At 39.6% G+C, this 19,153-nt stretch overlaps 6 non-coding genes across 6 annotated transcripts; 3 read left to right on the forward strand and 3 right to left on the reverse strand.

Moving 5' to 3' along the window:
• The first annotated feature begins 16,746 nt into the window (after positions 1-16,746).
• On the forward strand, positions 16,747-16,819 carry trnav-uac (transfer RNA valine (anticodon UAC)). Its single transcript has one exon. It is a non-coding gene; the product is annotated as a tRNA-Val (tRNA).
• A 270-nt stretch (positions 16,820-17,089) lies between these two features.
• On the reverse strand, positions 17,090-17,162 carry trnaa-agc (transfer RNA alanine (anticodon AGC)). Its single transcript has one exon. It is a non-coding gene; the product is annotated as a tRNA-Ala (tRNA).
• A 552-nt stretch (positions 17,163-17,714) lies between these two features.
• Positions 17,715-17,787, forward strand: trnav-uac (transfer RNA valine (anticodon UAC)). Its single transcript has one exon. It is a non-coding gene; the product is annotated as a tRNA-Val (tRNA).
• A 270-nt stretch (positions 17,788-18,057) lies between these two features.
• On the reverse strand, positions 18,058-18,130 carry trnaa-agc (transfer RNA alanine (anticodon AGC)). The gene has a single exon. It is a non-coding gene; the product is annotated as a tRNA-Ala (tRNA).
• A 552-nt stretch (positions 18,131-18,682) lies between these two features.
• Positions 18,683-18,755, forward strand: trnav-uac (transfer RNA valine (anticodon UAC)). The gene has a single exon. It is a non-coding gene; the product is annotated as a tRNA-Val (tRNA).
• Positions 18,756-19,025: 270 nt separating this feature from the next.
• trnaa-agc (transfer RNA alanine (anticodon AGC)) lies at positions 19,026-19,098 on the reverse strand. The gene has a single exon. It is a non-coding gene; the product is annotated as a tRNA-Ala (tRNA).
• Between the last annotated feature and the right edge of the window lie 55 nt (positions 19,099-19,153).

A 19,153-nucleotide genomic window follows, 5' to 3' on the forward strand; every position in this document is an offset into this window, starting at 1 on the left:
TAAAAAGTAAAAGAGAGTTTTAAAGCATGTCTCAGTTATTTATTTTTTTCTACAAAAATGAACATTTGGAAGAACATCCTTCAAGAGTAGAGATCCCATACTTTTTGCCAGGGTCTGTATTTCATTCAATTTAAGAGTGGTGGTAGAGAATGGTGGGTAATGGTAGCAAGTAAAGGTGAATGGAAATTAATTGAGTTGAATGCATTGCGAGGAGTCCTAGAAGCTGACTTCTAGTCAAATTCAACAAAGTTCAGGTTTATGGCCTTTATTCTCACAGTGAATGCTGATACACTTTTTTGACACAAGATGTCCAAAGCTAATTTAGCTCAACAATTTATGCTGAGTAGGCTACTCAAGACATTTCAGGTCTTAGAAGGAAATATCCTCTTGAAGCCTTATTTTGATACACCTGATAGAAGTACATATTTGTCTGTAATATTATTTAGAGTGTTTTTGTGTGTGTTGGCAAGACACTTTATTTTTTTTTAAATAAACCATCAATTGTGTTATGGATAAACAGGTAAAAGCAGTGTCAACATGCTAGACTGGAGAAACTTTTTATTCAACTGAAACCACTATAAAACTAAAGGTGGACTGAAAATACATAAAAGACTTGACTGGGCTCTTTATTAACAAGTCTTAAGTTTGTTAGTAGTTACATCCACATTTGAATGGCAAAATGTGACGTAGGACACACTGCAGCCTTGTGGTCCTTGTGGGAAGATGTGGTTTTGTGAAGTAGTACAAACTTGTTTGTATGTTTTTAGCTCTTACAATTCACTTTAAAGAAACCCATTACTCTGTCCTCACAGAAAAAAAAACTAGTTAGAAAACCATCTGACAAAACAAAAAAAACCTCAAATATAATTTTGGTTAAGTGTGAGTAGAAATTTCATTTGAGGGTATTTCCTTTTAAAAACCCTAAAGCTGGGTGGAGAATCTAGTTTATCTAATGTTAATGATCACTTACACAGTTCAAGGGAGCACATCCCAATTTTAAGCTTCTGACACTTTGAACACTTGTGCCCTTTTTCACCCTTTGGTAACATCATAAACGTATGCCATTCAAAGAGGGCCTCAAGATTCCTCTGACCTGTAATAGGGAGAAAAGTGCTTATCTCACCGCTCCCGGAGGTCCTCCTCTAAAAAAAACTTGGCCATTTAACTTCAGATCCACAAGGCGGAGATCTCTTGTGAGAAACGCTTTTCGCTTTCTGGCACATAGCTCGCAGGTGTTTACCTCACTACAAGTATCTAGCATAGCTTGCCCGGTACAGACATTATGGCAGAGACAGAGTTAAAGCAGCTATTCAAGAGTTAATATTGGACTGACTTTACTCAGTGGGTTGAAACAGACATGAAGACACAAGTTGGAATAGTAAGTATCTTGTTGCCCTTTTTTCATGTGTTGCTGTGTTAGTGATAAATTTTGTTGCCAATAGTCGTATAATCAGGTTTTTGAGAGCAGTTAGCCAGGGTTTTCACCTGCTAACTTTAGCTGGATTAGCAGACATTTATTCTTGTAATATGCTGTCCTCTGGTTGCTTTGTAGATATAATGGCCAGAGTTACACTTTGTCATCAACAAAGCCTAACACAAAATATTAGAATCTAGTTTTTGAGAGTTAAGGTGCCTATACACTAGACAGTTTGGTAGACATATGCGCATACTGCGATGTATGTCTAGAAGGCATGTACATGGCTGTAGCTGGGGCAGAGTTGTATAGCTCAAAATTCAGCGGGAAATTAAATATTACAACTGCACTGTACAAAATCTGACAAACTAGAATACACAGACACAATGTGCCAGGCTGCTGCAGGATGAAGTGAATCTTTATATTCTGCCAATCTTGTATTACAGAATTGGGAAAAAATACACAGCCCCTATTAGCCTTTCCTACTTTTTAGATTTTCATCTGTTGGCAGTCTGCCTGCCCATCTTTATTTCTATTTGTTAACGTGCCTCCATGTTACAGTCCGTGGCAGCAAAAGTTTAAATGGTTTGAACTATTTTGAGGCTTGATGGAGCATCATGATCTGCATTCAGGTGCATTTGTAGTCTGTAAGATCCAACACAGAGCCCTTACTGAAGTAGGACTATGTTTATGATGCTCTGTCAGCCTCTAGTGTGTAGGCATCCTTACTGATGAATGAGGGCAAGTGGTAACTTTAGCCAGATTAGCTCAATTTTTAGCGTTGGATTTTCTTGTAATAAGTGCTTTTCTGTCGGTTGCTGTGTGGTTATAACGGCCACAAAAGTTACATTGTATTGTTGAAACACAGTTAAGTGTATATTATATTATGGGATTTGTCATGCAGTCAACATTATTTTATTCGATTACACACCTTCCCCAGGCTTAACATTCAGTTGGTATGTGAGTATCAGTAGAAGCCCAGATTGTATAAATTTATCAGCTGAAGCCCGAGAACTATTGTGAGGTGTGTTTGTGTGTGCTTGTCTGTGAGAGGAGAGAGAGGTGTATGTGTGAGACTTGTTTTCACAACATTACTGTAAATGTGAAATACGCTCAGCAACAGGTAGGGGGAACTCAGGAGACAAAAATAGACACTTACATAATATTTCTTTTAAGCAAGGGTGCCTCAGAACCCACTATTGGTAAGCTCGTGTAAATGGTAAATCTGGCATACTGAGGACCCAAGAGTCTGAAAAATGTTCCAACGGCATATGAATATTTTCTTTAAAATTAGTGTTGGCTTTTGTCGATATTGCAGGATAAACACGTCAAACCAGAGAGTGTACATAAAGACTTGATAACGGATGTTTAAACGTGAAGCCAATAAAATATAAATATAAAGTATCTTCCGCCCTCTGCTGGCTCGCTGCAGTAAAACATTTAATCTCACTCATTCCCACTTCAGCAGAGGTCACTGCCGTTACACTTTGATTTAAATTTATATGTTTGAATTAGTGATTTCTCTTTCTGACAACCTCATTATGAGGAGTAAGGATCCAAATCATTTAAAAATAATTTGATTAACTTAATTATGTGAGTTGTGTTTGTATGGTGCCCCAAAAAACTACATAAAACCAAAGTATATTTATTTAACATAAACCTGTTTTACAGGATTTAATTTTTAAGTTTTTTTTTTTTTTTTTTTTTTTTTTAAAGGGGTATGGTATGGACTGACTTGGTTGATAGCTTCTTGAACATACACAAACTCTTGGAGCTTGGTGGAAAAAAAAAAACTGTTGCTAGTTTGGTATTAGAAATATACTTGCTGAATATACACCTGACATATTATAAATAATTTATTATATTAGATCCACAGTTCTGAGGTGTTCTTATTTGTCTGCCCTACTTGTGTTTGTTGTACATTGTTTAACCTAGTCTTTACACTCCCCAGGCATGTGATTGGAGAGATTCTGAAGATGTGGCAGGATAATCCTGAAGTGCCTGCTATCTGCATAAAATGTAGCACAAAATCAGAACCACTCATTTAATTCCATCTTTTCAGACTTAGACAGCCCACAAAAAAAAAAAAAAAAAAAAAAAAAAAAAAGCTGGGTGTGTTTTTATTACAGTTTTTGCATTGTTGGAGCTCCAGAGCCCCACTGTGCTAATACACTCAAACACTGATGTAATGTCAGCTTTAAATGACACAGTAGTCAACTCTTGCACCATTCAAGACAGAACAGGAAATTAACTGCTGCAACATAATAAAGTCTTGTATGATATATATATATATATATATATATATATATATATATATATATATATATATATATATATATATATATATAATTTTTTTTTTTTTTTTAGGTTAACTTTCTAAGCTGACATTAAATTCTATTTAGACAAATCTTAGTTCACTTATAAATACACAAAGCAAAGTTTCCGTTTAACAAAGAAGAGGTATCTTGTTTTATTACTTTAACAAGTGTAAAAGTCTTTTAAGGTTCCAAGTTAACGTTTTAAAGTTTCACAAAATGTACAAATTTGCTAAGGAACACACTGACTGGCCCAAAGAGAAATTTGTGCAACATTTTGTAGCTTGATGAAAGCAACATTTTTTTTGTGTTTACTGGCCACAGAGTGTGTTAAACACCCCCACCCTGAGCACTGAGTTCAAGTCACAGTACGTTGTGTACAACATCTTGGTTACAGATAAAGACGATTGAGGTAATGGAGTGGCCAGTTCAATCCCCTGACCTGAGTCCCACAAACAACCCGCTGGGATGACATTAAAAATGCAGTTTCTGAGGCAAAATGCAGAAGACATGGGATGTATTTTTTTTATCTGAAATACCTTTCCAGAGGCACCAGAAATTGGTTGACTTCATGCAATACATATGTGAAGCAGTCCTCAGAAACAATGGTCATGCTGCTATTTAAATGTAAAGTGATGCTTTTTTTCAGGTTAAGCATACATTTTTTGAGTTTTATAGAAAAATGCTGGCACTGCTATTGTTTTTTCTTTTTTTTTGAAAAGCCCAACATTCTTTTTTTCTATAATTTCTGTAAAGGATTAACACAGACTGCTTAAATATTGTTAAACTTTTAATGTAGTAGTAATCATTAAAGTAATAGTTATGAATGTGTTTTGAATGTGTAGTAATCATTTATAATAATTTTTAGCATCCATAGAATATAGAAAAAAAAAATATATATATATATCAGACTGCGTATTTCATGACAAGTTCTACTACCCCTTTGACACGTGCATGGTAATCCGGAGGAGCTGTGTGTATGAATGGGATCACCTGCAACATTCATTCCTGACATTACCCAGACTTTATCCTGGTAGCACTCTCTCTCTGTTTTTTTTTTTGCTAGCTTTTCCATCATCTGAACCAATGATTCAACATCAGCTATTTAAAGCAAATTATAAACAAAGATTAATTGTAATTTCTTTTAATACAGTTATTTTATTTGTTAAATGATTTCATTGCTTTTAGTGAATTGAATTTGAATAAATTACAAATAATAATAAGTTACACTTATATAGTGCTTTTCACATACCCGCTTTACAATGAGAAGGGTTTTAAGAGAAAAAAATAAGATAAATAAATAAAATAAATTACAGAGAGAGAAAGTGTTTTGAGAAAAGATAGGATTTGAGCTGAGTTTTAAAGATGGAAAGAGAGGAGGGTGGATGGAGGAGGGTAATGAATGCCAAAGTGTGAAGCCAGCAACACTGAAAGACCTGCCGCCCATTGAGGAAAGCCTGTATCTAAGGATTTTCAAAAGAAGACCTGAGACTGGAATCTGAGTTTACGCAATGGGCAAAGGCATAGCATGGACAGAAGTGACGTGTCTCCACCAATATCAAGTGATTATTGAATTGTCCCCACCAATAATTTGATCCCCTCAAAAAGAAAAAAAAAGTCAATGTCTCAAAAGTGCAGAAAAGGTTAAATCACGTTTAATAATGAATTGAGTAATACCATTATGGCAATGCTAGGTTTTGGAACACAGAATGCAGCAGGCTAAAATTCTCTGTAGCTATGAATATAGTTTGAATTGTTATTCAGAATAGTTTAAAAGCACGTAGAATAGCGTATGTGGTATATCAGGCCTTTATTTTTTTTTATCATGTTTTAAATCTATGCCCTTGGCTGTGGGGTATATGAGTGAAGACAGATAGAAGGGAGCAAAGCCATGTAAGGCCAGCTGGTCAACAGAAGGATTTTGTATTTGATGTGTTCGGTAACCAGGAGCCAGTGAAGCTGGTGGAGGACAAGTGATATGGGAAGATGTCTTATGGTGCTTGTCCACCGCATGGGTCTGGCTCTACATGACTCAACTCAACACGGCTTGACTTGGCATGTTTTTTTTTCCGCTGGCAACGCTCCCCGTGAAATGGAGCCGGTGATGTTGCAAAACCAGAATTGCTGGCTTTGAAAACCTTTTTTGAATACAATGGCGGCTGTAAAATTAGGCGCTGTTTACTCATCGTGTATTCACATGTTGTCCCGGTTGGATCCCGGAGTGAGCTGGTACTGAAAACTTACATGGTTCCAGGGACCATGTGCCAGATTTTGCCAGTAGAAAAGCAAAAGAGCCGTGCCAAGTCATGTAGGCTCCATGTAGTGGAAAAGCACCATTAGAATGTGTTAAGGCTCTAGCCACAGAATTTTGAATGTAGAGGGTGGAGTGTATTAGAAGGTAAGCCATAGTACAGAGAATTGCAGTAATCCAACCATGAAGTAATGAATGCATGCACCAGTATCTCAGCATCTTTACAGGAAAGTAGAGGGTGGAACTTAGCTATAACATGCAGATGGAAAAAATGCAGACTTACTTGGAGATTTGACATGTGGGACAAAGCTGAGAGAAGAATCAAACAGGACACTGAGGTTTCATAAAGAGGTTGATGGGCAAACAGGGATATTATCAATAATTGGAGGACAATCTGAATAGACAGAAACAACTTAGTACCTGGTACCAACAAACAAAAAAAATGTTTGTTTTTTTTAGGGTTAAACTTGCGAAAGTTTGCTCTTACCACTATGTTAACTCCTGAATATAGGAAAACAGTGAAGATGATGGGAATTATTCAGTGGGTTTGATGCAAAGATATATCTTAATGTTATCAGCGTAAAAATAAACATAAATAGAACTAGAGCTGCTAGCGGCTATCTGCGGGTTCAAGCACTAACTGGCTTAATATGGCAGTCAAGTCAAATCTGACAACTCCTGTACTATGAATTGATTGGGAGAGGATGTATTGACATTTGTGGCTATGGCAAAATAGTTAGACATTGAGCCAAGTAGGTATGTGCAGTGTCAGATTATTTGTAATAGGTGCTTGTGTTTGTGACATGCGTTCTACAGTCTCTGAGGTGTGGTTGTTTCTGTGTGATGTGTGTGATGCCAGAGGGCCTTTGTGTGATGTGCTTTTAAAATCGGACTCCTCCAGAATAATAATATTGTATATTACTATATACAATATATACTATAAACTTGTATATTACAGGTGCTGATCATAAAATTAGAATATCATGAAAAAGTTTATTTATTTCAGTAATTCCATTCAAAGAGTTAAACTTGTATATTATACTCATTTATTACACACAGACTGATATATCTCATGTGTTTATTTCTTTTAATTTGATGATTATAACTAATCAGGAAATACCTTTTGTTATGGTTTGTTTTATTCTGATGTACTGAGTGAGGTGTTGTGTATACACCATGATATATATAAATATATATTATATATATATTTATATATTGTGTTTGTAGCGTTTGACCTTATTCAAACTCTTATGATTACTGATGTTTGACTAATGATAATAATTATTCTTTTTATGATTGACTTAACTAACAAAACATTAACAAGTAGTTAGAGAGTGAATACTGTCATCGCTACGTGAGTTCTTCAGGATTTTCAGACTTTTAATGAACAGACTCCACACACTGTTATTTCAAATAATGAAAATATTTTATTAAAAGGAAAAGGAATATTTACTTAACATAGCATAATCTTATGAATTCTCACTGGATCAACGCAGGTCAAACTAGTTCGAATCTAAAGATAGGCTAGGCAATATGACTTAACTAACGTGTTAAAAATGAGGATACATTTATCAAGAGACTTAATTAGGCATCAGCTTCTGAAAAGTGAATAAAGTTTGCTTGCTTACTCTTTTTGCCTTTTTCACCGAGCCGTCGGGTCCCACAGTTTTAATCTCCGTTCTCCGGGTTTTTGCTTCTTATCCTCCCCGTGTCGTCGAAGGTAGGCTCGCTGGAAAGGGGATTCCTTCCAGTTTGAGTCAGACACTCTTGGCCTTAGACCGGGTGACGTCAGTCTGGGGAATTCCCTCACGGAGAACTGCAGGCCTGGCTGGATTGTCCCCTGAGAAAAGGGGGGCATCCCAGATCCTTTTAGAGTATTTGTTTCATCGGCGTAAGGAAGAAGAAGAGCATCGCGCTTGAAGAGATTGAGCGCAACGTGAGGATGTCGCCGGAGAGCGGCCGAAGAGCTGGAAGGGCGAGAAGAGGAAGCAAGAGGGCGAAGGGCAGAAGCTAGAGTGCGAAGGGCGGAAGCTCGAAAGCGAGAGACGGGAGTCGGGCACTCTCTTTTCAAAGGTGGCGTGGTCACGCCCAATTGGGAGGTATCCTTCTTTTGATTGGATCCTGGGTCTGAGGCTCACGTGACTTGTTTCACATTTCACAGAGAGAGAAAAGATTCACGCATACACAAATGACTTATACATGTTTGTGGTATAGCATAATGAGTGTCCTGGATTATTAATATCAAACATCTACGTATATATATATCTTGGGTATTTTGCGATTACATCCCACTACAATATTATGCTAGAAGATACTAATTCGTTTTCCTAATCAGAGACAGAAACTTTCTTTCATGATTGAAACAGTAATACACATCACTTCATTAGATGGTGGACGTTCATCTGAGGACCACAGAGAGTGACATTCATACATATTACATAAACATATTTATTAAAATTTGATTAAGTCCGTTATGTATTTAGACGGCCTCAGGCGAGACGTGATTTCGCAAACGTCCACTTGGGGTCGCTGTTGGTCCATGCTGTTCGTCCTGTGCGGATGGGTTAACAGGAGTTCAAACAGAGTTCAATCCCATTAGCCATCTGTTGATTTCTGCAGGAGATAAGGTTTGCCATCTTGATGCCGCTCGTCATAAAACTGGATTGTTAATCATAATTATTCCCCACTTTGTTTGATGTTCTTTTTGTCTAAAAGCATCATAAACTGGGGTGTTATCTTTAGAGGAGGGGGTCGTAGCCAGGCGTCGTTTGATGTAGACCTTAGGTGTGTGCGTGTGTGTGTGTGTGTGTGTGTGTGTGTGTGTGTGTGTGTGTGTGTGTGTGTGTGTGTGGGGAGGGGAGCAGAGTCTGTACGCACACACACAATTCTGTGGAATGTGGGGTTCTGTTCCAAAAAAAGAAATCCTTATCAAGAGGGAGAGTCTTTTCATTCAGAACATTTCATTTCTTTATTCGATCCATACTCCACTACAGAGGGTAAATGGCCACTTGAAGAGGTATAGGTGACTTTATAATTTTTAATTATGATAAACATTCATATTCATATGGTATGACCATTGATGTGTGCAGGTGAAAAGGATCTTAACCTCCATATAGGTCAACAAAACAATATTTAGTTTTGTAGTTCTATCTGGTGGTAAAAGAATTTACTACTGTAGCATAGTATTGCTAAGCAGTTATAGTATAAATGCATCTACAGAACTATTTAAGGGAGTACTACTCTATGGATATTTTCCTTACATGGACATATGTGGTATCAGCAGAATCCTAAAGACCTGACCTATAATAATTATCAATAAAATGTTGAACTTTCATCACTATATGGCTTACAGGCCTCTCCCAATAATGGAGATCCAGCATGAATTCTAGAAATTACAAATGCACCTATAACTCAAAAACACTTTCCCCAAAAATTTCAAAACTGCACATGCTTGATCAGTATGAGGATCAGATGACATGATTAAATTGTGGTGCCACTGCAATCCTAGATGGTGCTATAACACAAAAAAGCCCATTTAATCATTGTCCAATTGTAGCGCCCCCGTTTGGTGGATTGGAGTCATATTGTATATGCTGCTTCATAGTAAAGCCATACATAAGTTTCTCAAATTTGGTCTTGATTGGGCTTAATTTGTTTGAGTTACAGCTGAAAGAATGTTTAAAGCTCCACACACTTCGATTAATTGATTTATTACAACAACAGTTTGTCCAAATGTTAAACTTTTTTTGATAATTATTGATGTACAGACTCTGCAGATTCTAACAAAGTCAATTGTTTAGGAATAGAGCAAAATTCCATGGACTAGTTCGAAAAGATTAAATTTTAAACAACTGATGATTGAGAAAATATGATGCATTTTTTGACAACACTTGCAACTACAAAGTTGTGAGGCCCTCTCTGTGAATTTTCTCTGAGATATATCATATTTTCTTGATAAAGCGCCCCCAGTGGTTATTGTTACGAAAGTTTTTATGCACTTAGGAAGTGCCACCAAGGACAAACCATTCAAATCCCATGATGATTGGACCTTGTTAAGGTTGTCAAACATCTGCTGACATCTGATTGGCCGATAACGTTCACAATTTTACCTGAATCGAATTGTCCTTAATTTTCCACTTATAGCCTTGCCCACAGAAGCACAAACAGCGGTCCGATCTGCCTTGCGGATGCTGAGATAAAAACTTGTAGCATTTACAGTGCCCCCTATATGAATATTGACTCCTCCTTTGACATGCTATCTTAGAATCATATCTGGAAGTAGAATATGAAATTTGAACACATTTGAGTAAAGTATGAAATTGTTATAAATTTATAAGTAAAACATAAGATAAGCCGAAGAGGTTCATTTACATATGGCGGCCATATTGAATCGAAATTTCAACTTTTTTTGATAATTATTAACTATCAGACTCCTGCAAACAAAGAAAAGGGAAAAAGAATAATAATAAGAAAAACCGTAACAAATAAAATAGGGTTATGCGCACTGTAGTACTTGAACCCTAATAAACCTGATGAACAGCAGGGGACCCCGAACAGAACCCTGGTGTACTCCCTGAATTACTGGTGCAGTAACTGATATGTGCTTCCCAATGCTAACAAACTGAAACCTATCTGGTAAATAAGAAATTAACCAGGACAACACAGAAGAAGAAAGACCAACAGAGGAGAGATGTGAAATGAGTAAATTATGACTGATTATATCAAAGGCAGCAGATTTAGCAAGAGTGAAACAGATGCACAAAGAGTCAGAGAATAACAGCAGATCATTAAGGACACAGACAAGGTCAGTCTCAGTACTATGATGGCAATGACAACCTGACTGAAATGTCTCAAAAAGACTATTGCTTCTCAAATAATCTTGGAGCAACAACCCTATCAAGGATTTTAAAGGAAAAAGGTAAGTTAGAGATTAAGTTTAAATTCTCCATAACAGTGCGATCAAAGCCAGTATTTTTAACAGTGGCATAGTCATAGCAGCCAGTTTCAGGTCAGGAGGCAATACCAGTAGTAAGAGGAAGATTAATGATATGTGAAATAGGAACAGAAATATCAGAAAGACATAGCTTCAGGAGATTTGGGGCAGGGTCAAGCAGACAAGATGAAGATTTAGATTTAGAGATATGTGGTACATCATCTATCTCAACAAGACATAATTTGTTTAAAAAAACTGATACAGGGATTAAGGGAAGAGCCAGAACAATCAAAAGACAGGGTTGAGAAAGCCCAACCTCCCAAGTGATTTTATCCTGGAAAAAATTGAGAAAAGCTTTACATCTATCAGCACAGCTCAGGTAGATAGATGAAGTAACTTTTTAACAGTTGAGAACAGTCGCATAGGATCATGGCCAGATCCATTAATTAACTGAGAGTCGTAATTAGCGTGAGCAGCTTTTAAATGCTAAATTGGGATTTCAAAACTTCTACCAGAATCTTGGATAGTTTTGATACCAAATAACAGGATTATCATTATCTCACCTTGAAAGGTGTATTCAAGCAGGACACACTTGGTACAGAAATGTCTTGGAAATAAACCAGTGTTCTGTAAAATAAATTTTTCCTCTGTTTGGAGTAGTAAAACAAAATCATATTTTTAACAAGAATAAATTGTCTTTTATCCTTTGCTCTGCTGATAGCAAGATGACAAATATTGGTTAGCGATCCTCTGATACTTGCACAATGGGTTAGGGCTGGGCAAAAAATCAAAAGCTTTTTTACAATCCTTATCCTTAGATATTCGGACCAGGTTAATACAATTTGAAAATGTTTTGGAAAAACTGGGGGAAAATCGCTGAGATAATTTTGAGCCTGGATAGGAAAAAGGGGGATTTGATTATCCATACAATTTAGATCAACATTAAAAGTTTTGAAAAATTAGCCCCAGGGGAAGAAAGATTACAGATTGTAAGGAGAGAAGAAGATCTGAGTAGAGCAGAGAAAGACAAAGTATTCAGGGCAAAGATGTTACGGAATAAGACAGCTGTAATACATTTGTGATCAGATATACAAATACACAGTCCTGAGATCCCATTTACAATACAACCAGTGGAACAAATCAGATCAAGAGTATGGCCATGCTTAAGAGTTGTGAAATCAACATGTTGGGTTAAACTAAAACAGCTGAGTAGTGACATGAAATTAACAGATACGAAGGAGGTTGAGTCCAATTGAATTAAAGTCACCAAGAACAACCAGCGATTGAGACATAGAACTGGCGATGGTAAGTGTCTCACAATATTCAGCCAACAAATTAAAGGTGGAATATTTAGGTAACTGATAAACCTGCAGCAATATCAAGGTTGTGGATCCAGACAAAGAAGGGTCATAACTTAAAAAGAGAACACCTCCTGTATTGTACAAAGGCTGATTTTTACACCTTTATAAACACTCTCATTTTAAAATACTGCACTAAGGCACTGACACAGCAAGGCATCGAGGTTTCTGCCTTATGTTTAAGACACAGCCACAGAGTTATCTTAAATTAAGCATATAGGGCTTAAATGGTCCATAGTGACTAATGGTGAAAAATATGTTCCTTCCTAAATAAAAATGTACAAAAACATTTAGGACTAAGCATTCTATTAAATATTATTTTGCCCACATAAAGAAATATTGAGATATTGTCATTCAAAGTTAGCTTGTGTTGGCTGCGTTTTTTTATCAGTGCAACATTTAAGCTCACTTTATATTAAAATTTTTTTTAAATATTCAGCTGTCCAGAACCATTTATAATGTTTGTAGAAATTCATTTGTAGACTAAAAAGTGTTTTTCGGGTGTTTATAGTCTTTTTGGGAAATCCAGTTAACAGACATTATAGTAATCAGTCCAACCCATTTTGCAAGTCCCTCTATAAGAATTTTATGGTCAATGTTTTCAAATGCAGCACTGAGATAAAGAAGTAGTAGAAGATGTATCTTTCCAGCCTCTGTATTTAAGTGAACGTCATTAATAGTTTTAATTAGAGCTGTCTCAGTGCTGTGATTAGCCCGAAACCCAGATTGGAATTAGTCTAGGCTGTTGTCTATGGACAAGAAACTAGTGATTTGCCTGAAAACTATTTTCTCAATGATGTTCTGGATTTTAGTGTCAAAAAAGAATGCAAACTCATTACTCTGAGTTGATACTAATTCAGGAGCCTTTTGTGTTGGTGAGTTTGTAAGTCTGACCACAGCGAAGAGGATTTTGCTAATTGTAATTTTGCTTCTTGTTAATGTTGTTGTTGATGATGCTAGTAATATAGGATTGTTGTGTTTTGCATATTTTTGCGCTTCACATAGCCTATCTTTGAAGATTCCTTTGTGAATATGAAGACTGGGTTCATGCCATCTGCGCTCTGCCTTGCAACATTCCCTCTTTTGGATTTGAACAACAGAAGCATTTCTCGATGGGGTTTCTGTTTTTAAGACATAGCCTTCATTTTAACTGGTGCAATCTCATACATAACACTGATGATTTTTGAGTTAAAACTATCCAGCAGATCATCAACAGAGTTGTATTGTTCACATGTTTTAGTATACATTTTGCTCATGAAAAGGGTAGTTGTGCAGTTTTTTCTAATCCTTTTCTTGACACAAACCCTTCTACCCATGCTGTCTACTGTGGCCCACATATCAGAACACACAGTAGTGATTTGACAAAGCAACATCCTTCACAGTGTCTGATATGTTGATACTTTTTGAGATAAGGCTGAAATGGGGAGGTGAACTCAAATATTTTTGAAGGAATGCGAAACCTCACATGACTGTATGTGATGGTAGAGGAATGGCATTAGGTTGTGAGTGAATTGAACATCCTTTATTGGAAAATTCTAGCATGAAAGGGGATGGCATGATTGGTAATTGGGATGGGTTGGGGGCTAATGGGCCATTATCTTTGACAGTGGAAAGGGGATTTTCCCCTCATGAATAGTCAGTGTGTGAGCCACAGTTATTGAGAAAAACAATGTCACATCATATTTGTAACAATATAAAAGAAAAACTAAATAAAATGTAAGAAAGTTGTAAACACCAGTGTGTAGCCAACACACATGTGTACAAAGTTTGGAGCTCAAAAGAAAACTTCATGAATGTTCTCAATGTGTTTTTCCAATATATATCATCACCTTTGAAAATAGGTTTTTGGAAAGTCCAAGTTTACATTTAAACAAAAAGATGAATGACATACATACTTCTCTCACATTATGGTTGCTGGGTTAGGGCTGAATATTAGCATTAGCTTTTTGGAAACAAATATTTTTAAGTAGGTGAAATTTGTAAAAATGTCAAGGTATTTCAAATTACTAGTTAATATTAGTTTCAAAACAGCCCTCTAAGGCACAGACTTGTGAGACAGCAAAGGCAATAATACAATGAGACTACTGGCTTAGATATCAGACACAACCAGGTAGAGCAATAGGAAGATGAGGAATGCAATTGACATTGAATCGGGAGAGACGAGGTCCTGATGTCATTGCATTGCTGTGCAGGGGCTCCGTAGAGGCTAGAGACAAGGAGGGTTCCTCTCATTAGCCTCTCATAAGTAAGCATTATTTTTGGAACACATTACTGGAACACAGTGGCTGTTAAGCCAGAGAAGGAAATGGAAGGCTCAAAGTCGCACACCGGTAGTGGAGGGAGAGACCGGATTTATATATAGGGCTGAGGGGAGGAGTTCGAGGATGTTTTTACTCCCAAAATTATGTTATTAAAAAACTTCAATTAAGCTAATCATTTGACATTCAGGTTAGTTTTGTGAAAGAAAATATATAAGAAATGCATCAATTGCCGGATGGCCTAGAAGAGGCATTTTCGCTTGCTGACTGACTGACTCCTAATGTTGAAACGTGCATGCATAAATAGGAAATGTTAGTTTAGCCATATTTCTCAACTTAAGGTGGCGCTACTACACCATTTGTTGTTAGTTCAGACATATTTCACATTCCAGTTTGTTAACTAAATTTTGAACCATGCTTAAAATCACACTTAAAATCAACAAAATGTTCTTGGTGTGTTTTGGTGGTCATCTACTATATATACTTTTAAATAAAATGAACAAGAAAAACACTGATGCCTGCATTCTGCATTTATTTGTCATGCCATCCATATTTTCTGTACAACACAAGCCACATGTAAACAAAGATATTTATAGGAAGTACCAAAGATTCTCCAGACGTTCCAATGACAAGGTTATGTATTTGGGCATTCCTGATTTTGAAATGCCACAAACACCTTTATGAAAATGACTATATGGCTAATTCCAGTCCAGCAAAACTAGGCTTGCCTAGATTCTCTTTGATCTTGTTCGCAAAAGGTTGATGTTCAAGTTCACACAGATAAAAGAGGCACAAATCCAATCAGTTTCTTCATATGTGACACAGATGTGTCATTTATGTAACTGATTAGGCTCAAGCTAAAAGTCCAACAGCGTATGGCACAGGCCATCAAGTGATTTTCATTAGTTTCGTGGGGAGTAAATCTACCCTTGACGTGGGAAATCAGTCTCCTCTGCCCTAACGAGGGGAGAGCTTCTGGACAAATTCCAGGCGGTTGGATTGGAAAACTGCCCTGCGATTGTGACTGCTGTCAGAGTAATGTGTTCAGCGCATAGGTGGAAGATCAAAGAAAGGGCCACTGCGCTACGGGCAACGTCGCTGATTTGTATACGGCCAAGTCTTTAGGATGCAGAGTCCTGGCTCATGGTAAAGTGCAGGTGTATTTCATCATGTAAAGAATAGATTAGTACGTCAGTCCAAAGTCAAGTTGTACTGGTTCCACGTGGTCTGTGGAGCTCAGGGTGCCTTGTGGAGTGCAGCTGGTTTCTGTAGTGTAGTGGTTATCACGTTTGCCTTACAGGCGAAAACTCCCTGGTTTGAAGCCGGGCAGAAACACGGGAGATCCTCTTCTGTTTTCCACAGCCCGAGCGAAATATTTCTTGCATCTACTTCAATCGCCGTCACTGGGAGCTCCTTTGTTGCTCCTGCTTGACGAGCACTTGGTCTCCGAGGCCGGTTAGAGCGTGGTGCTAATAACGCCAAGATCGCGAATTCGATCACCGTACGGGTCAAGAGCGTTTTTGCACGTTAACCCAGCAAGCACCGTGGCCTCCGTCAGTCTCTTCGCGTGGACGTTGGATAAAAGCTCTTGCTGGAGAATGCAGGCATCGATCCCGCTACCTCTAGCATGCTAAGCATGCGCTCTACCATTTGAGCTAATTCCCCTTTTGTCTTGTTGCACTTGTATCATTTCATGCAAAAGACATACCTGTCTCCAAAGCCCAGGGACTTTTTGGCTCACATGGTCCAAGGCTAAGAACGCCCAGTATGGTCGTCGTACGCGCGAGCTGGCACACGCAAGCACGAGACCCTGGACGATGGACAGCTCATCCGGACGAGGCGCAGATGAATGCTTTAAAGGTCCATGGCTCAATCAAGATGCCTTAAAGTGTGGCCATAGGCAATGTCTCTGTGCTATTCTGGGCTGCTTCTGGACAAAGTGCATGCGGTCGCATTGGAAAACTGCCCTGCGATTGTGACTGCTGTCGGAGTAATGTGTTCAGCGCATCGGTGGAAAATCAAAGAAAGGGCCACTGCGCTACGGGCAACGTCGCTGATATGTATACGGCCAAGTCTTTAGGATGCAGAGTCCTGGCTCATGGTAAAGCGCAGGTGTATTTCACCATGTAAAGAATAGATTAGTACATCAGTCCAAAGTCAAGCTGTACTGGTCCCACGTGGTGTGTGGAGCTCAGGGTGCCTTGTGCAGCGCAGCCGGTTTCTGTAGTGTAGTGGTTATCACGTTCGCCTTACACACGAAAGGTCCCCGGTTCGAAACCGGGCAGAAACACGGGAGATCCTCTTCTGTTTTCCACAGCCCGAGCGAAATATTTCTTGCATCTACTTCAATCGCCGTCACTGGGAGCTCCTTTGTTGCTCCTGCTTGACGAAAGCTTGGTCTCCGAGGCCGGTTAGCTCAGTTGGTTAGAGCGTGGTGCTAATAACGCCAAGGTCGCGGGTTCGATCCCCGTACGGGCCAAGAACGTTTTTGCACGTTAACCCAGCAAGCACCGTGGCCTCCGTCAGTCTCTTCGTGTGGACCTTGGATAAAAGCTCTTGCTGGAGAATGCGGGCATCGATCCCGCTACCTCTCGCATGCTAAGCGAGCGCTCTACCATTTGAGCTAATTCCCCTTTTGCATTGTTGCACTTGTATCATTTCATGCAAAAGACATACCTGTCTCCAAAGCCCAGGGACTTTTTGGCTCACATGGTCCAAGGCTAAGAACGCCCAGTATGGTCGTCGTACGCGCGAGCTGGCACACGCAAGCACGAGACCCTGGACGATGGACAGCTCATCCGGACGAGGCGCAGATGAATGCTTTAAAGGTCCATGGCTCAATCAAGATGCCTTAAAGTGTGGCCATAGGCAATGTCTCTGTGCTATTCTGGGCTGCTTCTGGACAAAGTGCATGCGGTCGCATTGGAAAACTGCCCTGCGATTGTGACTGCTGTCGGAGTAATGTGTTCAGCGCATCGGTGGAAAATCAAAGAAAGGGCCACTGCGCTACGGGCAACGTCGCTGATATGTATACGGCCAAGTCTTTAGGATGCAGAGTCCTGGCTCATGGTAAAGCGCAGGTGTATTTCACCATGTAAAGAATAGATTAGTACATCAGTCCAAAGTCAAGCTGTACTGGTCCCACGTGGTGTGTGGAGCTCAGGGTGCCTTGTGCAGCGCAGCCGGTTTCTGTAGTGTAGTGGTTATCACGTTCGCCTTACACACGAAAGGTCCCCGGTTCGAAACCGGGCAGAAACACGGGAGATCCTCTTCTGTTTTCCACAGCCCGAGCGAAATATTTCTTGCATCTACTTCAATCGCCGTCACTGGGAGCTCCTTTGTTGCTCCTGCTTGACGAAAGCTTGGTCTCCGAGGCCGGTTAGCTCAGTTGGTTAGAGCGTGGTGCTAATAACGCCAAGGTCGCGGGTTCGATCCCCGTACGGGCCAAGAACGTTTTTGCACGTTAACCCAGCAAGCACCGCGGCCTCCGTCAGTCTCTTCGTGTGGACCTTGGATAAAAGCTCTTGCTGGAGAATGCGGGCATCGATCCCGCTACCTCTCGCATGCTAAGCGAGCGCTCTACCATTTGAGCTAATTCCCCTTTTGCATTGTTGCACTTGTATCATTTCATGCAAAAGACATACCTGTCTCCAAAGCCCAGGGACTTTTTGGCTCACATGGTCCAAGGCTAAGAACGCCCAGTATGGTCGTCGTACGCGCGAGCTGGCACACGCAAGCACGAGACCCTGGACGATGGACAGCTCATCCGGACGAGGCGCAGATGAATGCTTTAAAGGTCCATGGCTCAATCAAGATGCCTTAAAGTGTGGCCATAGGCAATGTCTCTGTGCTATTCTGGGCTGCTTCTGGACAAAGTGCATGTGGTCGCATTGGAAAACTGCCCTGCGATTGTGACTGCTGTCGGAGTAATGTGTTCAGCGCATCGGTGGAAAATCAAAGAAAGGGCCACTGCGCTACGGGCAACGTCGCTGATATGTATACGGCCAAGTCTTTAGGATGCAGAGTCCTGGCTCATGGTAAAGCGCAGGTGTATTTCACCATGTAAAGAATAGATTAGTACATCAGTCCAAAGTCAAGCTGTACTGGTCCCACGTGGTGTGTGGAGCTCAGGGTGCCTTGTGCAGCGCAGCCGGTTTCTGTAGTGTAGTGGTTATCACGTTCGCCTTACACGCGAAAGGTCCCCGGTTCGAAACCGGGCAGAAACACGGGAGATCCTCTTCTGTTTTCCACAGCCCGAGCGAAATATTTCTTGCATCTACTTCAATCGCCGTCACTGGGAGCTCCTTTGTTGCTCCTGCTTGACGAAAGCTTGGTCTCCGAGGCCGGTTAGCTCAGTTGGTTAGAGCGTGGTGCTAATAACGCCAAGGTCGCGGGTTCGATCCCCGTACGGGCCAAGAACGTTTTTGCACGTTAACCCAGCAAGCACCGTGGCCTCCGTCAGTCTCTTCGTGTGGACCTTGGATAAAAGCTCTTGCTGGAGAATGCGGGCATCGATCCCGCTACCTCTCGCATGCTAAGCGAGCGCTCTACCATTTGAGCTAATTCCCCTTTTGCATTGTTGCACTTGTATCATTTCATGCAAAAGACATACCTGTCTCCAAAG

Source organism: Hoplias malabaricus, chromosome 15 (genome assembly GCF_029633855.1).
Source record: "Hoplias malabaricus isolate fHopMal1 chromosome 15, fHopMal1.hap1, whole genome shotgun sequence".
Lineage (NCBI taxonomy): Eukaryota > Metazoa > Chordata > Actinopteri > Characiformes > Erythrinidae > Hoplias > Hoplias malabaricus.